The sequence below is a fragment of the Oryzias latipes genome, chromosome 3 (genome assembly GCF_053564925.1).
Source record: "Oryzias latipes strain Hd-rR chromosome 3, Olatipes_Hd-rR_3.1".
Lineage (NCBI taxonomy): Eukaryota > Metazoa > Chordata > Actinopteri > Beloniformes > Adrianichthyidae > Oryzias > Oryzias latipes.
Window position 1 is genome coordinate 4206488 of NC_136239.1, and position 21200 is coordinate 4227687.

Consider the following 21200-nt stretch of genomic DNA (forward strand, 5'->3'; position numbering starts at 1 on the left):
AAACAAAGTATCATTTTTTTTCCCTTTATTAATAAATATAAATAAAATATACTTGTATAGTTGCATTCACATTTATGATATAGTATATAGGTTAGTTCACACTAAACAAACATCAGTTTGTGTTTTCTTTCTGAAGGCTGCTTCTGGTAAAAACTCACATTTTTCTGTTCTTTTTTTCTTGATCCGAATCCAACACGGACACCAATCATGAATGAATTATTCCGTTCTTTCGGGGGCTTCATGAATGAACATTAATGGAAACTAAAGGACATATTCTTCTGTTTTTGTGGTTAAACCTGAACAAAAAAGACAAACGATTGTGTTCATTGCATCTGAAGCGCTGACTGTATATGGGGACAGTAGAAGAGCTTAAATGAAATCCGCCAAAAAGCTCATTAACAAGACTAGCTTAATGAAGTGAGACCTTCATTAGCCATGTGACAGATGTTTCTCTGAATTTTACTCCTCCAACAGTAAATTTGGTCGAATTTGGCACCAAGTGAGTGTTAATTTTGGCCCCGCCTGCATTCCTTTATCCTTGGAGTGGTTTTCTTCTTTCTAAACTGGACGCTGATGTTTCCTTTGATCTTTTATTTACGTTCAGCCAAACTGCAGATTGCAGAATTTCCCGGATGGATTTATGTTCATCAAAGGCTAAATGTTGTTAGCGTGTTAGCCTCTATTAGCCCTGGCTTCTTCCGGCTCCGTTCTTCAACAGAAAAAGCAAACGGATTAAAATTAAAATGATGAGCGAACAGGCGCTTCATAATAACCGTAACATTAATAAAAGCACGTTTAGAAGATCATCTCGTATATTACTGAGCTGCCACATATCTATGTATGTAGCCTCTAGGCGGAACTCATTTCCTCTTCCGGTATTTCAAACACTACTGCGCACGTGCGAATGATTTATTCCGACCGAGAGTGTGACCCATGTGAACGTTTGTTATAATCTGAAAAAGTTCTTCTGGCCCATCTACACGGTCGAAGTCTAATCCGACCATTGAACCGATCAAGATATTTTGCCCATTTAACCACGGCTTATGGTGTCGACTCGCAGCGCGGCGGGGGCGTGGCATCACGATGGTGTCCGTCCATCGTGATGTCAGTCAACCATCACCGTCCATCGGCACAAACCTATTTCCTTATTTGTTAATAAACAGTACGTTTACTTGTTAAAGCTCTGCGGACAGAAGGAGGCCCGGAGGAAACTCACCCTCTTCCTCTGACCTCTCCCTCCACCCTCCTCCGCCTGCCCACACAGCTGCTGCCTCACGGTCCTCGTGCACAAACTCGCCTCTGAACACGTTTCAAGGTTTGAAAAGTTTTCTCCATAAAGATTTGTTCTAAACTTTGGTGGAAAAACCTGATCAGGGTTAATGAAGGCTCCAGGAAACAGTTTCTACCACAAATATCTGTTCTGATGAAGGAAAATGTGCACAAACATGTTTTTAGTTGAAACGTAGCAGAAATCAGGCATTTGCTCTCATAAATCAGCCACATTTGATCCTAAAAAGAACAAAACAACACAATTTTAGCACACTGATTCACATGAACAGACATCACCACTGGCTGTAGGTCTCAAGCTTTTGATTTCATTTCAATGAAGACAAGCTGGATTTATTGCGCTTTAGGAATACCGTTAAACATCAATACAGACAACCTGGTAATGATGAATCAAAATGTCAATAACAAATCCTTTTAAAGCCCCTCTCCAATTAAAATGGCGTCCTTGGTGGTTTCAACATGTTTTTGTGGGATTTTTCTGATGATGGAGGACATTTAGAAAGAAAATTAGCATCATAATTGCATTTCTGAGTATTTCTTTCTTCCAATTGTTGTGAATCAAGAGCAGACCAAACGTTGCTGTTTGAAATAGATAGAAACTGTTACCCAGAAAATATGTCGGGGACCCACAAGCTCCCTGCTCCAAGCTCCCAGCATTGGGGAGGGGAAGGGTGGGCGGGGTTGCCCCCTGCCAACAGTGCCACCCACAACTTAAACGTGAATTTCTGATGAAATTGGGAATGCTTTGAAAATAGATCAGCGCTGCACGGTGGAGCAGTGGGTAGCACTCTTGGCTCAAAGTGAGTTTGAATCCCAGCTGGAAGAAGAGTGTGCATGTTCTCCCCGTACATGTGCAGGTTTTCTCCAGGCACTCCGGCTTCCTCCCACAGACCATAAACATGCTTCCTAGGTTGATTGGTTGCTCTAAAGTGTGCGTGTGTGTGTGTGTGTGTGGGTGTGTGTGTGTGTTTGGCTGGGAAAGGCTCCAGCAACCCAGTGACTCGGGATGTGATGTAGTGGGTATGGAAGAAGATGATCGGAGTGGGACTTTACTGAAAAGAATATAAATGGAATGAAGATGACAACTGGTCCAGAGACGTGAGACTGTTAGTCTGCCCCCCCCCCCCCCCCCCCCCCCCACTAAAACCTCTGTCTCAGATAAAATGAAATGTAAAAAGAAAAAATTAGGTTGCATGTGTGATACTGTGAAATGTGTGAAATGTGTGTTTATGCCATTGACAGTAGGCCAATAGGAGAACTGCACTGATTGAGTGACACCCCCCATAGAAAATGGTTTACTGCTGGTTCCAACCAAATCAATCTCAGTTCAGTCGCCATTTGATGCTATACGGACATTGCCATGTTGGAGCTGGAGTGATTGATCCAAGTCGGTCTGAGTCTTGATTCTATAGCAACTACTCCATTACTACTACCAATCAGGAGTGAGCTTATTAGGAGGCCACGCCCCTTCTACTTAAAGAAGGGCTAGGAGGGTATGAAATCTGTCAATCAAATGTTTCGAACATTGGACATGAGGACTACGAGGCTCCATCTACTTTAATTGAGTCCTCTGGTTGGTCAGTTTACAACTTGAATAACTTAAGTTACAGAAAAGATATTGTTAAAAATAATTAAGATTATCATGAACATGTTAAAAAAATGTATCAGAGCAAGAATGGTTCTTCTGACCAATAGAATGGCTGAGTAACAGCTGTTTATTTCTTTGTAAGTCTATGGGATTTTGGCTTCCTGGAGCCAGCAGGTACTTCCTGTTAGAAACACCAGGGGGCAGAGGTCACACAGTCCAGTTCCTACATACAGTTACCGGTTTATACGGACGACACAAAAAGGATTTGTCTGCAGGGATTCTGTAGGTTGTTGTCTTTAAAGAGCTAAGTTTGATCTGGAATCTGAAACACTTTAACTGAAAGAGACAGAATGTAGAAAAGGAATCCACAAAATCGCTGTTTAATTTTTAAAGAATGTATTGATCTGCAATCTGAATTTAGCTGACCTGTTTAGCAAACAGGAGGGATTTTGTCTTTAGCTGCCTACATGGTATATCTGAGTGCGTATGCATACATATGCAGACTCTTTTGGCCTGAAACCTCAGCATGGAGCCATTGATATAATATAGAATATCGATTAGATCATTTTGTATCTATGAAAGACTATAATTTAGGGCAGTGTTTTTCAACCTTCTTTGAGCCAAGGGACACTTTCTCCTTGACAAAAATCCTGCGTCACACCAGCATCCAAAAATTGAAAAAGGAGAAACTGTATAGTCTGTATTGATGTACAGTCCCTCCATGATCTCACATGTATTTTTGTGATAATTGTGGCAGAAAAGCTGGAAGTTGCAGCTGTTTTTTTCCAAAAGTTGTAATAAAAGTTAAGTTAGTTTTCAGTAATGTTGTTAGTACTTCTTTTCAAGCTTAACTTTTCATTTTTCAAAAGGGACTGAATTCTGAAAGCAAATGTGTCCTTCAATCCAGACGTTCTTAGAAAAGTGTTTCAGTTAGAAAGATGACTTGGACCAAACTCAGGGATGTCAAGAAGATTTAAAAACTGTTTGATGTGTGTTCACTGTGGTTTCAAGACGTTTAACAGGGAAGACTCATTGTACGCTGAGATGCTGTGACTTTAACCCAATGCATCATGGGAGATGTAGTGATGGCAGACAAACTCTCTTATCTGAGCTTCATGGTTTTGTTCACTTGTTCCACGGTCTGACACCGGATTCTGTGGAAAGCTACACCGCTAAAGACGAGCTTTAGCTGGTATTTTTGTTAGAACTGAGAGAATTTATGAGCTGAATCAGAACAAGGAAGTGAAGACTTTAACCACTTCTGATTGGTCAGACTGATGATGTAGAATTAAGTCTCCAAGAATGATTGACAGAGACAGTTAAAGGGGCGGGACTTTTCCAAAAACAGAGCTGAAGCTATGGCTAAATCGCGGTACCGTCATTCTTTTCAAAATGTCTTTAATAGAATCAAATAAACACAAAGAAAAAAGTATTTTATGATCTTTCATATTCCAAACTACTCAGTGTTTTATCAGGTTCTGTTTGGATGAATACAGAGCTGATATCCTGGAGATGGGAAATGTTTTTCGATCAGTTCATGAGGGGAATTTCTCACGGCACACCTGGCCATCTCCCACGGTACACTGGTTTAGGGCATTTTACAGAAATTGTATCCAGTTATTGCTTTAAAAGAGAAAGATTGTACGAGAAGCAAAACAAAAGAAACCAAAAACCCTTGGAGGCCCTGATGTCAAAATCAAATAATTGAACCCTAGAACTTTTGCATTTCAGGTAAGTCTGCACAATCAGTCCTATGGGCAGTTGTGATGCGAAGATAGAGCGGTCAACCTATGATTGGAAGGCCACAGGTTCGGTTCCCACTCTGTGCGCTGATGTGTTTAAGTGTCCTTGAGTAAAAGACCAAATCCCACACTAGGTAATAGCATCCCTAGCTCCTAGTGTGTTGGAACCGCCATCAGTGTGTGAATGTGTGTGACTGGGATTGTGACCGTAGGCTGCTTTGGGCCTTTTAAGAAGGCATTGAAGCGTTATGTAAATACGCCATGAGTATACACAATCAGACATTTTAGGGCTTCTTTGATTTTCCTTTCAAACTAAAGTCAGGATCATAACAGTTTTTAAAAAAGTCCACTTGTCTTATTTTCTGAAATTCATCAGACATTCAGCACTTTTTCATGCAAAGAAACGATTTTATATGATCAAAAGCAAACAAATGATGTCAGAGGCTTTGAGACAAAATCCAGATGTGTTCCTTGTCCATAGTGACTAAATGCAGCATTTAGCAGCGCTCCGGAGCATCTGCTCCCGTCTGTACTGCATGTCCAGGAAACAAATACAACGCAACAGCAGACCAAAAAAAAAACTGCTTTGTTGTTTACTCTGAAAGCAAACCCAACAATAGCCATGATCTGAAAACCCTCAACAAAAGGATCCATGAAGACATCAAGCTGCATTGTGTTGGGGATAATGACTGGATGACGTTGACACATGAACTGTCTGATGCAAACCAGTTGTATCCACTCATGGACTACATCAGAACTGGAGTGAGTGATCCCACCCCCCTGGGGGTGGGGGTGGGAAGGTGATTAAAGAGGAGGGGGGTTAGATACCTGTGGGCTCCAAAAATGCCCACATACAAAACATGTCAACATGTACACAATACAACTGATGTTCACACACGCACACTTATGCATTCGGACCAACACAAAATATTTCATTTAAATCACTCAAACTATTCGTGCAAAGGTGAGGTAGCACCTGTGCCCCCCCTTAGGATTCCTATCAGGAAGTACCCGCTGGCTCCCATAGACTTCTATAGAGATATAAACAGCTGTTAGTCAGTCATTCTATTGGTCAGAAGAAATATTCTGGATCTGATACCTTTTTTTAACATGTTCTTTATAATCCTCATTTTTCACATTTTTTCTGTAGTTCAAGTTATTCCTGTCATACAGTTTTCATAGGACTCAATAAAAGTAGGTAGAACCTGCTGGCCCCCACATCCAAAGCTCAAAACGTTTGATTGACAGATGTCGTGTAGCCCACTTTCAAGAGGTAGGGGTGTGGCCTTCAAACAAGCTCACTTTTGATTGGCCAGAGTGGTTCCCATAAAAATATGGACACAGAACAACTCGGACCAATCACTGCTCAATGACGGTGTCTGGTTCCGACATGGCGTTGTCTGTATCACGAGAAAATGGCGACTCCGTTGACTTTGATCAGATACAGTCAATGGTTCCACCAAACAAATGAAATAACAGCCCTAAAAATTTACAAAAATATGAATAAATGAAGAGAATTTCTGAAGTGAAATCGGACATGGGGGCAGCAGTGGGGGGGCGGGGGGGTTCCCAGCTGTGACTTCAATTTTAGCATTAAAGCATTAAAGTGCTGAGAGGAAGTCTCCATTCAGAAGCAACAAAGACGCTCATTTGCCCAACAGAAAGGTCAGCAAATGAGCGTTTTCTAAAGGGAATAAAGAGGTTTTTCTTAGCTGTTAAAATGGTTTAAACATGAATTATTATATTTCATTTCCTCTCCAGAACAACACAGAGGTCAGGTAGACTGTAGGAAGGATTCTAGACAGAAATTCTGCTTCCCTGTTATCCATCTGACTACGCTGACTTTTGATATCAAAATAAAATATTTGAGAGATGTTTTAACCATGTTTGACCATAAATGGGCATGTCCTGTGGTTAACATGCTGATTAAATGAAAAGGATATTCTTTGAAAATGTTTATAGGCGTCAAAGCCTTTAAGGGTTTGAGTAAAATCAGAATAAAATAAAGCTCCATAGAATAATTCTAGTTTTTCCACTTAATAATTTTATCACCAAATAGATCAGGATTTTGACTTTCCTGATCATCTGAGCTCTGAATCAATTCAAAACCCACGAATATAACAATTATTATCAATCTCTAGATCATCTCTTTTACACCTCCACTGTGGCTCTCTCGTTAAAGAAAAAAAAATGTTTTATATTTTAAAAAGTTACTGCAAATTAAAAAAAATGTAGACTAACACAAATTGTTTTCAATTCATTCACAAACAGTTTAAGGACTGTATAAATCTGTCTGCCTGACTTCTGACTGCAGTATCCTAGCAACAATGCTCAAATAATCCGATAGTTGACTGATTTCTGGCTGTTGTTTACCACAGAAAATTAAAGTCAGTAAGGACAAACAGAATTATTATTTAAGGTGCACCAATTTTAAGGTGGATTTTCTACTTTTGAACAAATTCAGGGATCTTAAGTGCACTTACTTACTTAAGGGATCTTAAGTAATATGGTAATTGTCACTGAATTAGCTCTGATTTATTTTTTGTTTGTTAGATTTACAACTTTCTGGCTGAAATGCACCACAAATGGTAAAATAAAGTGTATGGAATTACTGCGGACATTACACTAGCTACATTTGCTGCATTGAGATGTGGCAGAAGGCGTCTTTTATTTTGAAAGACAGTCCTGCGAACCTAAGTCAAAAAGTTATTACCTAACCTACTTCCTATTTCAAAAAAGGCTTTTTTCTGTTTGTTTTATTTATGATACCCAAAAATACACAACTCTATGAACAATAGTTCATTCACATTCACCATAATATTTACAATTACTTTAATATAAATCAGTGTCTTATTTTTCTTTGAATGTAAAGTAAAACTTTGTGGCTCCTAGTGGATGTTGTCAGTAAGAAAGTGGCTCTTTCAGTGTAAAAGGTTGCAGACCCCTGATCTAGATGAATCGATTGGCTTTTGGACAAAATGTTTTATTTGTAAAGCATTTTGATTACTGAAACCAAAATGAGAGACGGATGCTAAAAGTGAATGAAGTGTGGGTGGGCGGAGCCACACAGGTAAGTATGCACGACTGTGTCAGTGTGTGATCAGGTTTTCCTGACAGTGACCTGTGTCTGTGTGAGAGTGAGCCATGACGCCAACGGTGAAAGGTTAAAGACCCACTCTGATGAAAATGGCATTTTTAGGGGTGTTTTTTACAGAGCCCGTGTCCTGACATATAAAAAATAAAATAAATCTCCATTCCCACGAAATAATATTCCGTTTCCACAAAATACTATTTTGTTCCCTCGAAATAATTAAGTTGTGCGAACGAAATAATTATTAACGTCATAAGTCATTCATAAACACAGATATGCTCTCCGTCCGGCCGCCAAAGCCGCTTTCAGCGCTAACGTCCGTGTCTCTGTGACCAACATTCGTTCAAGAAAGGAAAAAGAAAACCAAGAATGATCTATTTATTATTGTCTCAACGAACATACACTGACCAAAAATATAAACGCAACACTTTTGTTATTGGGGGGGGGGGGTGCTCATCATTTACGCACTGAGATAAAGATGACAGGTACTGAGGCTCAGAGAGGTTGACATCCTCAGTCCTCATGAAAATCCTGTCGTCCTCAAAGGAAAAAGATTTTCAGATTTCAGCAGATTTTTGGTCCAAGGAACCGTTTGTATCTGTTTTCCCATTCTGAAGTTTCGATCATGACGATTTTTGTTTGCTCATTGACAAATCAGAATCTAATTTTTTATTATCAATATTTACAGTCCCACTCCGATCGTCTTCTGATCTATTGTAAAAGTGTTTCTAGTGGTCTTTCAATTATGATTCTGGAGTTTTTAGCCCACATAAAAAACTGTAGTTTTCTAGTGCATAGTTTCTGCAGAGCGACAGGAGCTGTGGGCGGGACTGTCGGCGCAGAGTAAGCCCACCCCAACTTCCCATCATCCATTACTAAGAGCTCTCTGTTTACATGCTCTTCTGTTAGCTTACAGCCTCTCACACAAAAATGGAGATGGGTATTGCAGCTGTCCAGCCGTACGGTTCTGATCCAGATTATAGCTCAGACGAGGAAAACAAAGACAGTCATGGATCTACTGGTCTGACAGTGGATGCATAACAATGGGGCGGGGCAGGGAGCTTGTGGCCCGCCCAGTGAATTGTCTACGTCACAAACATGACATTTTTTCATCTCCTCCTGATTCACAAGGATTTAAATAAAGAAATACTCAAAAAAGCAATTTGGAGCTTGATTTTCTTCATATATGTCCTATCATCAGAAAAAAGCCACAAGAACCAGTTAAGAACACCAAAAGCAGCATTTTCATTACAGTAGGTCTTTAATGATGTCCTTGGTTGTTCTAAACAAAATAAAAAATGGCTTAATTAGAAAGAGTCAATTTGTCAAGTTTTCAGTTTAGCTCTTCTCTGAATCAAATTATTCTTTAAGAGTTTCGCTTAGAAAGCCCAACCAGGGCTCGACATAGCCATTTGTCCGCTGGCCCGGTCCTGTTTTTCGAGCAGTGCGGACCACAAGACTTTACTTTTCACTTGTCCGCTCGGGCCACTAAAATATCTAACGGTTTATATATTCTTCACCTTTTTCAATAAAGTAAATTTTGCGAAAACGTGTAGATTTACCTCGTCTTCATAATGTAGTTTTTCTGCTAGTCCTGTGTTCAGACTTCAAGGGTTTCTATGGGAAACCTTTGATCACTTCTCCTTCTCTCCCGCCTGCGCGCGCGCGGCTTTCACTGCCGAGCACCACGCGGCACGCGCTCACCACTTTTTTTTTTCAAACTTTATTGAATGTAACAATTCAATACAAAACAATGTTAAACAGCAACAACGAAGGCACAAGCCAGTGGGTTATTATTACATTTGATTATAAATCCGACACCGTCACTGAAGAGAGACTGAAGTGTGTCAGAGATGTGGAAGACATGGCAGGAATAGATAGGAATATGTTGGATGGAGTAGTGGGTATAATTAGTAGTATGGACAGCAAGATATTTAATGAATGCATTGAAGATGAAACTGTATGCACTAAGCTTTAAGCTGAATGTCAAAGAATCAAAGGCAACTCCAAATACCTGAATCTCAGACTCAAATGCAGTAGAATGTTAAACTACTTAATTTTGTTTTTCTTTACAACACTGTAAGCAGTAAGTATTTCTAGTCAGCTGAATGATCTCAGTTAGACCTGCACAATATGAGGAAAACTCGCGATATGCGATATCAGAGATTAAAATTGCGATAACGATATAATTTGCGGTATATGAACAAACAGCAAAATAACCAAATAACCATTCCCAGTTTAAAAATTATACTCCAAATGACCCACGTTGACATAGGTTACAAACATCTAACATAACAGGGCTCCATCTGATTGGTCAACAATGTGAAGGCGTCCATCCGATTGGTCAAATGCATTAAGGGATTTATTTGATTCGTTAAATGGTTCAAACTGCCATTAGATTGTTTTAACACATTTAAGGTTTATGATTTATTGCGATATTTGCCGTTAGAAGCAGCATGATAACTTCTGAACTAGTGTTACCTACTACACTGCAGCGCTCTCTTCAAAACATCTGAAACAGACTAGAGCAGATTTAAGTTTGATATGGTCTATTTTCAGTCATTGAAAAGTGTAGAAATAAGTGATGTCACCAGAATGCACCAAATTGCACCATATTAAAAGTTTCCGGGGGGGCATGCCCCCGGACCCCCCTAAAGTTGCAAGCACCTGCGAAGCGGCGGGTCCCGCTATGCGCGGTGTCGGGCCAGTAACTTTCAGGCAGGGCCAGTAAGTTTCAAAAACTACTGGCCCTGTGGGCCAGTGCAAATTTCTGGGCTATGTCAACCCCTGCCAACATTTAACACTTTGTTGTTTTTGCGCTTTCACAAACAAAAGACGACAACAGCAGCAAAATTCTGGACACAAACATCTGGATGCTCCAAAACCATGACGACCGATCCCTTTAGAACCAGCAGTGATGGGGCAGCAGGTGGATGCCATGGGATGACCCAAAGGCCGCGGGGCAGCGTCCCATCCCGCTCCGGCAGAATCCCAGGAAATTCCCAGAGATGCAGCAGCTTCAACATCCTGACCTCAGCATTCACCTCATGCTTTGGCTGCTTCTGAACCCGTACCAACCCACACCCATTTTTTCTTCCAAATGAAATGATGTTTTACCACAAACTCAATCCATTTCAGACATTTTTGTGTTACACCGATGTCCCCATGGGTTAAAAACAGTCCAGGTTTTCCCTCACACCGATGTGCAGCATCTCTCCTCAGTATCAAACCTTCAGACCCTTTTCCAATCCGGATGATCAGAGGCCGCCTCGACTTTGATCAACAACTTTTCTGCCTCACAGAAACAGGCTGAGATCTGTTTTTATTCGTCTGAAATGTCACAGCAGTGTTAGAAATGGTAAATGGCGTATACCGTAATTTCCGGATTATAAACCGCTACTTTTGTCACACGCTTTCAATCCTGCGGGTTATTCAACGATGCGGCTAATTTATGCATTTTTTTCTTTTTTTATGCATTTTTTCTAAATGGCCACTAGGGGTGCTGGAGCAGAAAGGGTGAGAGTTAGATAGGGGGAATATGGTATATGTGTGAGGAAGACGCAGGTTTAATGTAAATTCCTGCTTTGTGAATGAACAGCAGGAACAGACCCTCATCATGGAAAATGCAAGAAGAAATGCAGATGATGCAGCTTTCAAGTTCAGAACAATCGTTAAATCAGTGTGAATAAATCCACCATCACCAACGGGTTTGGAAAAGCCGGTCTGCTGCTGACGGAGATGACAGAGCAAGAACAGGAGGGAATTTACCTCAGAGTGACACTGATGACAACAAAGGAGAGACTGAGAGAGAGAGGTGAAGAATGTCTGACGCTATTCCAATCCCACACTGAGGAGGAAGACTTCCATGGTTTCAGTGGACAAGAGGAAGACGAAGAAAGCTCTCAGTGACTTTTACCGGTATGTTTTTTAACCAACCTGTTAGTGTTGTGTTACGGTGTGTCACAGTTGTGGTAGAACCCCCCCCCGTTTTCCATCATTCAACTGTTTACAGGTTCCCCCGCTAGCTTAAGGCCCCTCAGACCCCCAACCCAACATAAGTGGTGCAAGAAAAATGGTGAGGAATATTGGAGCCGTCCAGTTGAGATCCAGATTCCAGCTCAGACGAGGAAAACAAAGACAGTCATGGATCTGCATCCCAATAGAGCAGAGCAATGGGCTGTCGATTGTAGCAGCAGCATCACAGCTACAAGCTTTTTTGGAAACCGCACTTTTGGTCTGCTCCGCTGTCACAACAACTTGACTAAAGAAATACTCAGAAATGCAGTTTAAACTTAATTTTTATCCGAGTGATTGTTTGGAAAAGAGAGATGAAGTGTATGGCATGATTAGTGAGGGATTGTGCAGCATTATTATTTTGTAAAAATAAAGTTGACTACTTCACAGGTTTTGCACACTGTGGTTTATTTTGGAACGTAATTCCTGCAATAAATGAGGGAACGCTGTGTTTCTAAATCCATCAGATGATGAAGCGCAAAGAGTTTGGCTCCAACTCACCCAGAGCCGAGACGAAGTGAAAAGGTTTGGTTTTTTCCAGACTTTGACAGAGACCCTGGGAACCTGACAGATACAAAGCCCCCCAGATCCCCAGCAGACCTGCTGACCCAGCTCACAGTCATAGGAGCAGGGAGGGGAGGGCCCAGGGTCAGAGGTCAAGGACTAGGTGTGGGAGAGGAAGGCTGTTCGAGCGAGAGCCCACCGGGCTGCAAAACAATGAGGGTCGTAGTTGTAGTAGTTCCCACTTTCTTTTCTGAAGATGAGCAAACATCTTCTGGTAGAACAGAACCCTGTGATGAGCGTCATGTGAGGCCTGCTGAGCAACCCCCCCGTGATCAGACAGTCTTTGTTTTACTGGGAGGGACAACATTTTTTCCAGATTTTTCCTCCTTTTTCACCATAGATTTGGTTTCTCCAGCCTTTTGGTAAATGGCGTACACACATGTAGCGCTTTCACAGTCCCGTTCACACATTCACTCCGCTGCTGAGCAACCTTCCACCAGAGGCAATGTGGGGTTCAGCGTCTTGCCCAAGGACACTTCCACGGGCAAGGCGGGAATCCAACCTGCAATCTACCGATCAGAGGTCGACTGCCCTACCGATGTGTTTTCCTCCTCCAGCCAGCTCCATGCAGACACGCCTGTTCTTCTCTAGGGGAGCCACCAGGTTTGGGTTTGTTCCCTGTGGTGAACCCCATTAACCCTGAAAACCAGGAAAGTTTGTGTTTTGTTTGCTCAGGTTTCAGGGTGTTTTGAGTAAAGGAAAACAGTGCCAGGTTTCACCAACCCGCAGGTGGGTACGACTGCTGGAGGGGCTGATGCTTCGCAACAGCGGGTGCAGCCGCCCACGCCGTTAAAACCGACAGAACGCTCTAAAGGCAGCAAAAGCAGCGACAGGCTCCTGAGCTAATTCTCTCAGCTGCTCGGTGGAGCCGACAGCACCTCTGCCGCTACGCCGACTTCAGAGGCCGTCTATTCCCCAACTCCAAATAACCCACGGCAGGCAAAGCTGCCTCCTTCAAGTCATCATCGCAAACCCGCCAAAGCTCTGCACGATGGTGCAGTACACACACACACACACATGCAGAGCTCTCGTTCCTAATCAACACGGTGGAGTTTGAAATTCTACATACATGAGCAGGAAGAAAAAACAAACCAAAAGTGGGAGAAATGCATTTCATGTAAAAACGTGTGTGAGAGCGCTGACAGCTAAAGTCGTAAAACTAAAGGAAATTAAATCATAGAAACGTCAAACTAACTGGTTTTAATGTCAAACAAAGACTAGAAAAACAGCAGAAAAAGCAGGAACTGCAAAGCTGAATAATAAAAACCCTGAGTTTAAAATAAACAAAGTTTTGAAAAAGAAATGACAAAAAAAGTTTCATTTTTTGGGGATGGAAGACATAAAAAAACAATAAAAGTCAAAATTGGATTTTTCTGAGTACTTCTATATTCAAATCCTTGTGAATCAGGAGAAGACAAAAAACATCCTATTTGTGAAGTGGAAAACAAGCTCTCAGCGGGGGGGGGTTGCTCTGTGCCAACGGCCCCGCCCACATCTCAGGTGATTTCTAATGAACTGCTGCCGCTCTGCTGAAACTGTTCCAGCAAATGGCACAGCCATAATTTAAAATAAATAAAAAGACTGGGAATGCTTTGAAAACGGATCAGAAAATGATCAGAGGGACTTACAATCATGAAGCTGCAGCGAGACTGAAGGAGAACAGGAAGCTGGAGTTGTCCTTAACATTCAATTTAGTTTTAATCTGCCTCTCCCCCTTTAGTATGATCTGTGTTGTTATATATTTTATATTTATTTTAATGTTTTGTAATGTATGTAGCCTTTTTTTACGCAATAGGTATTTTAAATTATTTTAACTGATCATTCAACTACAAAAACCGTCAGGACACATTTCCCATAATGCAATGTTTTGTAGTCATGGGCAGCTTGCAGTCAGTGTAGTGCTAAATTTCCAGCTGTGTTCGCGTAGGTTGGCGCCTTGCTCCGCCCCTTTCTGGTGATATTTTTGTGATGATTGACAGTTGGAGCAAAAACAAAAACATCCGTCTCACACCAGGTGATCTGTGCAGCGTTGGGTCCACCCGGGTGATCTCAAACACACTTATTGTGCGTCTTGGCTGCACATGTTTGGTGTCTCCAACATGAACGTCCATCAGTTTTTAAGCCTTTCTCTGATCTCAGGAATCGATTGTTCTGATCTCCAGTGAACAGCGCCTGTTCTTTTAGGAGCCACAGTTTAAATTCAGTATAAAAATATAGGAGTGGCTGACCGGCTGCTCTACAAGAACTTGTGACCGGGGTTTAAACGTGCAAAAAGTCATAAGAAAGAAAATCCTAAAATGGTTACTGATTTTTGTTTTCCTTTACTGATTTGTGGTTTAAAGAGCAAATTAAAAAAACATTCAACACAGACTCAAAATTGGGAGCAATTATATTTTATTTTAGTTGAATGAGAGTTTCATAAGTACATTTTCTACAGAAAACAGTTACTAATAGAGTATAGTTAATAGTTTAATATATGTTCCATACAGATTTATTGGCTCTCAGACACTCACCAGTTGTGTTTCTGTGTGTTGAAGTTGCGCCCCTCCCTCTGCTAGACCCTGCCTTCTGTGGCCCCCAGGTAAATTGAGTTTGAGACCCCTGTGTTAGGGGGATGGAGGGGATGGTAATGCGTCCTGTTGTATGTTTAACCATGGAACACTTTCGTTATAAAAAGTTACACTTTTTCCGAATTTCATTTTGCCATTTTTACCAGATATAATTTACCCAACAAAAAGTAATTGGCATAGAAAATATATCAAAACATGACAACACATGATTAATCAGAGTGGTTTTCTTTTATTTCAACTGTGGTATGGGAAACAACACGCTCAAAAACTACTGAAAATTAGGAATTTGAGAACTAAAACTTCCTTAAAAAAATAAACTAATACTAGTAACTTGGTCTTTGGCCCCCCATTCCCGGGACATGGGAGACTTCCCTGGAAAAGGCACAGACTCCTTAACACACGGCACATTGAAATTCATGTAAAGGGTTTTGCTCGGGTGAAAATCAGCTGGTGGTAATGCTCCAGGGTTCATGGAGAAGAATCTTCTGAATCTTTTATGTTGTTAACATTTTTAAGGTAGGAAGAAGTTATGCCTATTGAAATGAAATATATTAGAAGAAAAGCCACAAAAGTTGGGAAAGACCTTTGAGAATCTTTCCATGAAGCCTCATCTTTGCCAATGGTTGCTGAGGATTATGGTCACCAGCCGTCTTCTCCACGCACAGTCTTTGGTGATGAGCCTTCATCATCAAACTGGTGTTTTCTTCCTCATTTCTCACATCCATGTTAAAATTCAAATGAACTGACATCTCACTTCTAAGAATTAATACCCATGAGACGATCCAAAAAACCACAAATCAGACGAGTGAGTGAAAAAGGAAAACCAAAAAAAATCATTCAACTCGATACATACAGGCATTCAGCACACAGAAACCAGCTAGAACCGGTTCTACTGGAGAACAGGCCTGGTACGTGGAGAATTGCTATGAAGTGGAAAGAGGTTGGAGGTTGATAAATGCAGCTGACTGGTGAAGCTAATCACAGATTTGAGGAAAGTGGCACAAGTGCAGAGGGAATCTCACTGATCGAGTCCTGAACTGATACCCCCCCAAACTATTGTCTTTTGGAGAAGATGAGCTGCTCAGGGAGGACGCTCAGCTTGCAGGTCATCTTCCATCATACGGAGTTGCATTAGTAAACGCTTAGAAGGGAAAGCCCTCCCGGCGCGGCGGAGGGGCTGCTTCTCTGGTTGGGCTGCGGCTTGTACTCTCTGTCCCCCCCCATGCCTCCCTGCTCTCTGGCTCTGGGGGCCCCTGTGGCGGTCCTGCTGGCCCTGGCCTGGGTGGCAGATGTGATCACCGGCGGGTGGTTGCTCTCTATCTGCTGCCGTGTGGATGTTGGGGGGTCCTGGCTGCTGGTACTGCCGCGGCGGGGGTCTCGGTGTGGGGATGGCTGGACACTCTCCCTCCTTCTCTTTACATTCCATCATCCACTTTAGAAGGACATAAACACTCACTCCAGCACAGGTGCTACCTCACCTTTGCACTAATAGTTTGTGTGATTAAATGAAATATTTCACGGGTTGGTCCGAATGCATAAGTGCGCGTGTGTGAACAACAGTTGTATTGTGATGTGAACATGTTGATATGTTTTGTATGTGGGCTCTTTTGGAACCCACAGGCATGTTTGTGGCATTTGGGTGTGTGTGTGGACAGGCCCCGCCCCCTTTTTGGATTTATATTACTTATAAACCTGATTGTAATGATTGTAAACATCCAGCAACTTGTTGCCTTATGCTGCATCATGGTTCTACCCCCCCTCCCCTTTAATCACCCTCCTACCCCCCCGGGCATCCCTCTCTCTCTTCTTCCCTTCTTTTCTTTGCCGTCCAGTCCAACAAAAAGCTGTTACAGATATGAGTGAGATGAATATAGTTTAGCCTAAATTACAAAAGGGGTTTATTTAAATATACACCTGGTTTGTCAGAATATCCATAACCCCTGTTGTAACAGTATAATATGTCCAACACAAGAGGCTTTCAGCTCAGCTGTTGGACAGGACTAGTAAAAGAAAAAAAAAACTTAGAAGGGAAAGTGATCACACTCAAGAAATGCCAGAAACAGTAAACCCGTCAGTAAGTCGATCAAAACAGGTCATAAGAAACGCTGGAGTTGGATGGATTCACACTGAAAATGGAGTTTCAGCACTTAGGAAAAGTGAAAGTCAACATTCAAGCAGGTTTTCTAAAGGAAGGAAAGGCCCAATTTTCCCCAGAGGGGAAATCTAGCAAAAGGCTGGAATCCCAGTTTGAGTTTGATGTTTGGGATTTTGGACAAAATTGCTTCCCCAGAGATGTGTCAATTGAAAAGACATATAACAGGGAAGTTAGCAGTCTTGCACTTCCATATAGCTACTCAGTTTAAAGAACTTGAAAATGATGATGATATTGATGACAATAGCAAAGATGCATATAGTTGTGTTGGAGATTTCAATGATGTTGAGTCAATTACATCAGAAGACAGTTCTAGTCGAAGTTCAAACATGAACACAGATGAGCAGTCACATTTGGCAGGACTTTAAAACTAAACGCAAGACTTGTACAATGTTTCTACATGAAGAAGAGTTCACTCTTCTTCAAACCACAGTCATTCACAAAATACATTTTAGGAGAAAATCCAAAATGTTTTTACATCTTTGGTGAAACAATCTATCCAGTTCTCCTCGATCTCTCTGAGGTCAATGAGTCTCAGACTTCTGACCCTGAAATAATAATCTGTTCACAGCATTTATCAGAGTTTGATATTGTTTCTCTCGTTGACACACTTATCTTTGAGCCAGATGACATCTTACTGTCAGGTGTCGGGGTCGCCCTCGCACACCTGCCTGAGGATCTGGTCACACGCACCTGTTCTACATCTAATCAGACCTCTATCAGTCCATCACGCCCTCCAACCATTGTCGGTTCGTCTGCTTCTTTATGGAAGAATACACCAATCTCTGCTGGTTGAAGCAAAGCCAAGCTAAGCCAAGCCCCTTACAGCCAACCCAAACCAGGCCACATTAAGCCAAGTCACTTGAAGCTAAGCCTCATCAGATCCTTCTGGATTCATCCACTCTACACCATCAAAGACCTACTCTGGACCTACTGGCCATCCGCCAGTTGCCTCTTCATCGCATCAATAAACGGGCAGCAGTTTAGCTCAGGTGGTAGAGCGGGTCGTCCAACAACCGAAGGGTTGGCGGATCGATCCCCGCTCTCCCCAGCCAACTGTCCAGCCTGCAGCTCACCGCTCCCCCCAGAGGATGGGTCAAATGCAGAGAAAGAATTTCCCAATTGTGGGATAAATAAAGTAAATTCAATTCAATTCAATAAACTGAACATCTTCTAACCTAATAACTGTCTGCTTTTGGGTCCAGCTTATTCAAAACCTGACATTTTACAAATCCCTCAGCGTGTACTGCCTGAAGTCACTTTGCTTCTACACCATCCAAACAGCTTCAATGAAGTGATTGAGGAATTTTCCCACAATAACATCCTACATCCTACTTAAACGTTTGCTCCCTGACAATTCAGTTGGAAAAGCAACTGGCAACTGTGGTGTATTCTGGGATGTCTCCAGAAGTTTTTGGACAGAGTTTTCTGACCGGTGCATCCTGGGAACAAACCTGAAAGTTCGTTTCCTAAGGCATGACTTCTGTGGAGCTAAATCTGAAGAATTCTTCTGAAAGAATTTAGAGGCTGTCAGTAAATTTAGCCTGACGACTTTTAAAGTCAAACATACACAACTTTATTCTCAAAATGTAACAGTTGTGACTTTTTTCTTGTAAATTTAAAACTGTAGATTTTAAGTCGTAATAATGATAATGAAAAGTCATTGTTTCCAAGAAATAAAATGTACATGACAACAAACGTCTAACATGCGAAATTTAAATGATGCGTTAAACTTTAACACTGGGGCTTTGGTCAGCGACAGCAAAGGTCATTCGCTCTTTGAACTACCGTAACCCTTTTTTTGAGAGGGGCTGGGCTGAGTGCCTGTCGAGCAGGGAAGCAGCTAAATTTGTATAGATATGCTTAAGACTTGAAAAACGTTGTGTGGATGCTGTGTGACGGTGTGTGAACGAGCAACAATGCATATAATTTAGGTATGACGTGCATCTTATCCCATGACCTTGTATTATCACGCCCCTTTTCCCCTCACTCTCTGTCTCGCCTCCTCTCGTCCCTTTTGCTAAAACTCAATAAAGTTCAGCTTCTATTACAATCTGTGTGTTCATTGGCTGGACAGGACAAGAAAAAGCAAACAATTCATGGGTGAAAAACAACAAACTTCTTTAACAAAGAAAGGCTCATTGTACGCTGATATGCTGTCACTTTAACCTAATGCATCATGGGAGATGTAGTGATGGCAGACAGACTCTCTTATCTGAGCTTCATTGTTTTGTTCACTTGTTCCACGGTCTGACACCGGATTCTGTGGAAAGCTACACCGCTAAAGACGAGCTTTAGCTGGTATCTTTGTTAGAACTGAGAGACTTTATGAGCAGAATCAGAACAAGGAAGTGAAGACTTTAACCACTTCTGATTGGTCAGACTGATGACATGTGATCAAGCCCCCCAAGAATGATTGGTGGAGACAGTTAAAAGGGCGGGACTTTTCAGAAAACAGCTGTAGTTGCAGCTAAATCACGGTACCGTCATTCTTATCAAAATGTCTTTAATAGAATCAAATAAACACAAAGAAAAAAGTATTTTATGATCTTTTATATTCCTAAGTACTCAGTGTTTTATCAGGTTCTGTTTGGATGAACACAGAGCTGATATCCTGGAGATAGTAAATGTTTTTCGATCAGTTCATGAGGGGAATTTCTGACGGCACACTGGTTGAAAAACACTGATCTAGATGAAGAACTGCTTAGTTACATTAAGTTAAAGTCAAAGCCACTTAGATTCTTTGTTTCTAAATGTTAACAAAGCTTCTCCAACATGAGGGGCTGTGAGATTTCTGCACTTGGATTTTTGTGATGTTTCTTCGGTTCATCTCACAAACTCACACAAACATGTGATCCAATGACCTCTGACCTGGAAAAAGAGGCCGGCATCCAAGCATTCAGATGCTGAACCATCAGAAACAGGAATGTCCCGCTGCTGAGCACACAAAACTACTACACACAACACACAAACTATGCAGCTCAGCTCCCAGCCTCCTTTCATCACTGCTAACTGCAGCTTTCCAAACCCAACAACGACCATTCCTGTCAGTTTAAAGGCAGCTGCACACAAGTTCAACATCAGAGCTCAGATCTTCTCCCAGCAACTCTCCACTCATCACATGTGAGTCCGTGAGCCACATCTTCTGGAAAACACAGCACTGGCACGTTTTAGCCGAGTCTCCCCTTCCTCCTCCACTGTGGCCGCTGTACTGATCTGCCCATGATGCTGCTTTCAGAGAAGGACATCCCCAATGCCTTCCAGCACAAAAAGACATCTTCCTCACCTGACGTCAACACCGGAGCAAGCTCCTCCTCAGACCTCCTGACGGGACAGGGAGCTGGAGAGACGAGGGTCGGAGCCAGAGATGTGGACAGGACGCTCCAGCAGAAGATCCGCTCTGGAGAAGAAACAGAACAACTGGTGAGGAGACACTTTAGACAACAGCACAGAAGACCAGAAGTGGTGCTGAAAGGAGAGCAGCAGCTGGAAGAAGTATTTTAGCTTTTCAACAGAAGTTAATGATGGTGGTTTTCTGTGGCGCCCCAGCATCCAGAAAAGGTCACGATTGGATTTTGTGGTTTGTAAAAGATCCAGGTTGTATTGGGAGCAATAAGGTTTAAAATGAAGAACATCTGTCAGATCCTGAGCGTCTGTGAAATCCACCAAGACGGTTGACGTCTGAGGAGCTGCAGCGCTCAGCTCAGCGGGGTTTTCCAGCTGGTTAGTCGGCGTTCCTGCGTCAGACCTTTGAGACGGATTCACACAAAACAAATGAAAGGGATGCACCGGAACATGAGCGAACACCCCAAACGCAGCAGTTCCTGCTCCTCTCTCAGTCTGTCCTCCACGGAGAGGGGCGGAGTCAGGAGCGCTGCAGCGATGCTTGGGGTGTGGGGGCGGAGACAGGAGAGGGACGAGATCCTCATCGTGTTCGCTCCTCTCTGCTGCATGTTCATCAAAAAACAGAAGAGTCTGACGCAGGCTGTGACAAACGCTCCTCCTGCACAAGTCTGATCTGCAGCCAGAAGGAGGTGTGTGCGTGTGTGTGTGTGTGTGTGTGAGGGAGGGATGGGGGGGGGGGGGGGTGATCTCCCAGCAGCAGGAGGTCCTGGCTGCTGTTTGTGCACTGACAGCGCTTTAACGGCTGCAGGCCGCAGTCACATCTCTGAGTGAAACAACAGAAGCCAAT

The 21200-nt window shown here is 42.3% G+C and overlaps 1 protein-coding gene across 3 annotated transcripts in view; it reads right to left on the bottom strand.

Annotated features, from left to right (window-relative positions):
- The window catches only part of large2 (LARGE xylosyl- and glucuronyltransferase 2), a 110788-nt gene that overhangs the window by 56426 nt on the left and 33162 nt on the right, over positions 1–21200 (bottom strand). For all 3 annotated transcript variants that reach the window (XM_023950603.2, XM_023950611.2, XM_023950607.2), the window contains one exon: positions 20295–20408. The gene's annotated coding sequence lies outside the window, so the exon portion shown is untranslated. The remainder of the gene's footprint in view (positions 1–20294; positions 20409–21200) is intronic.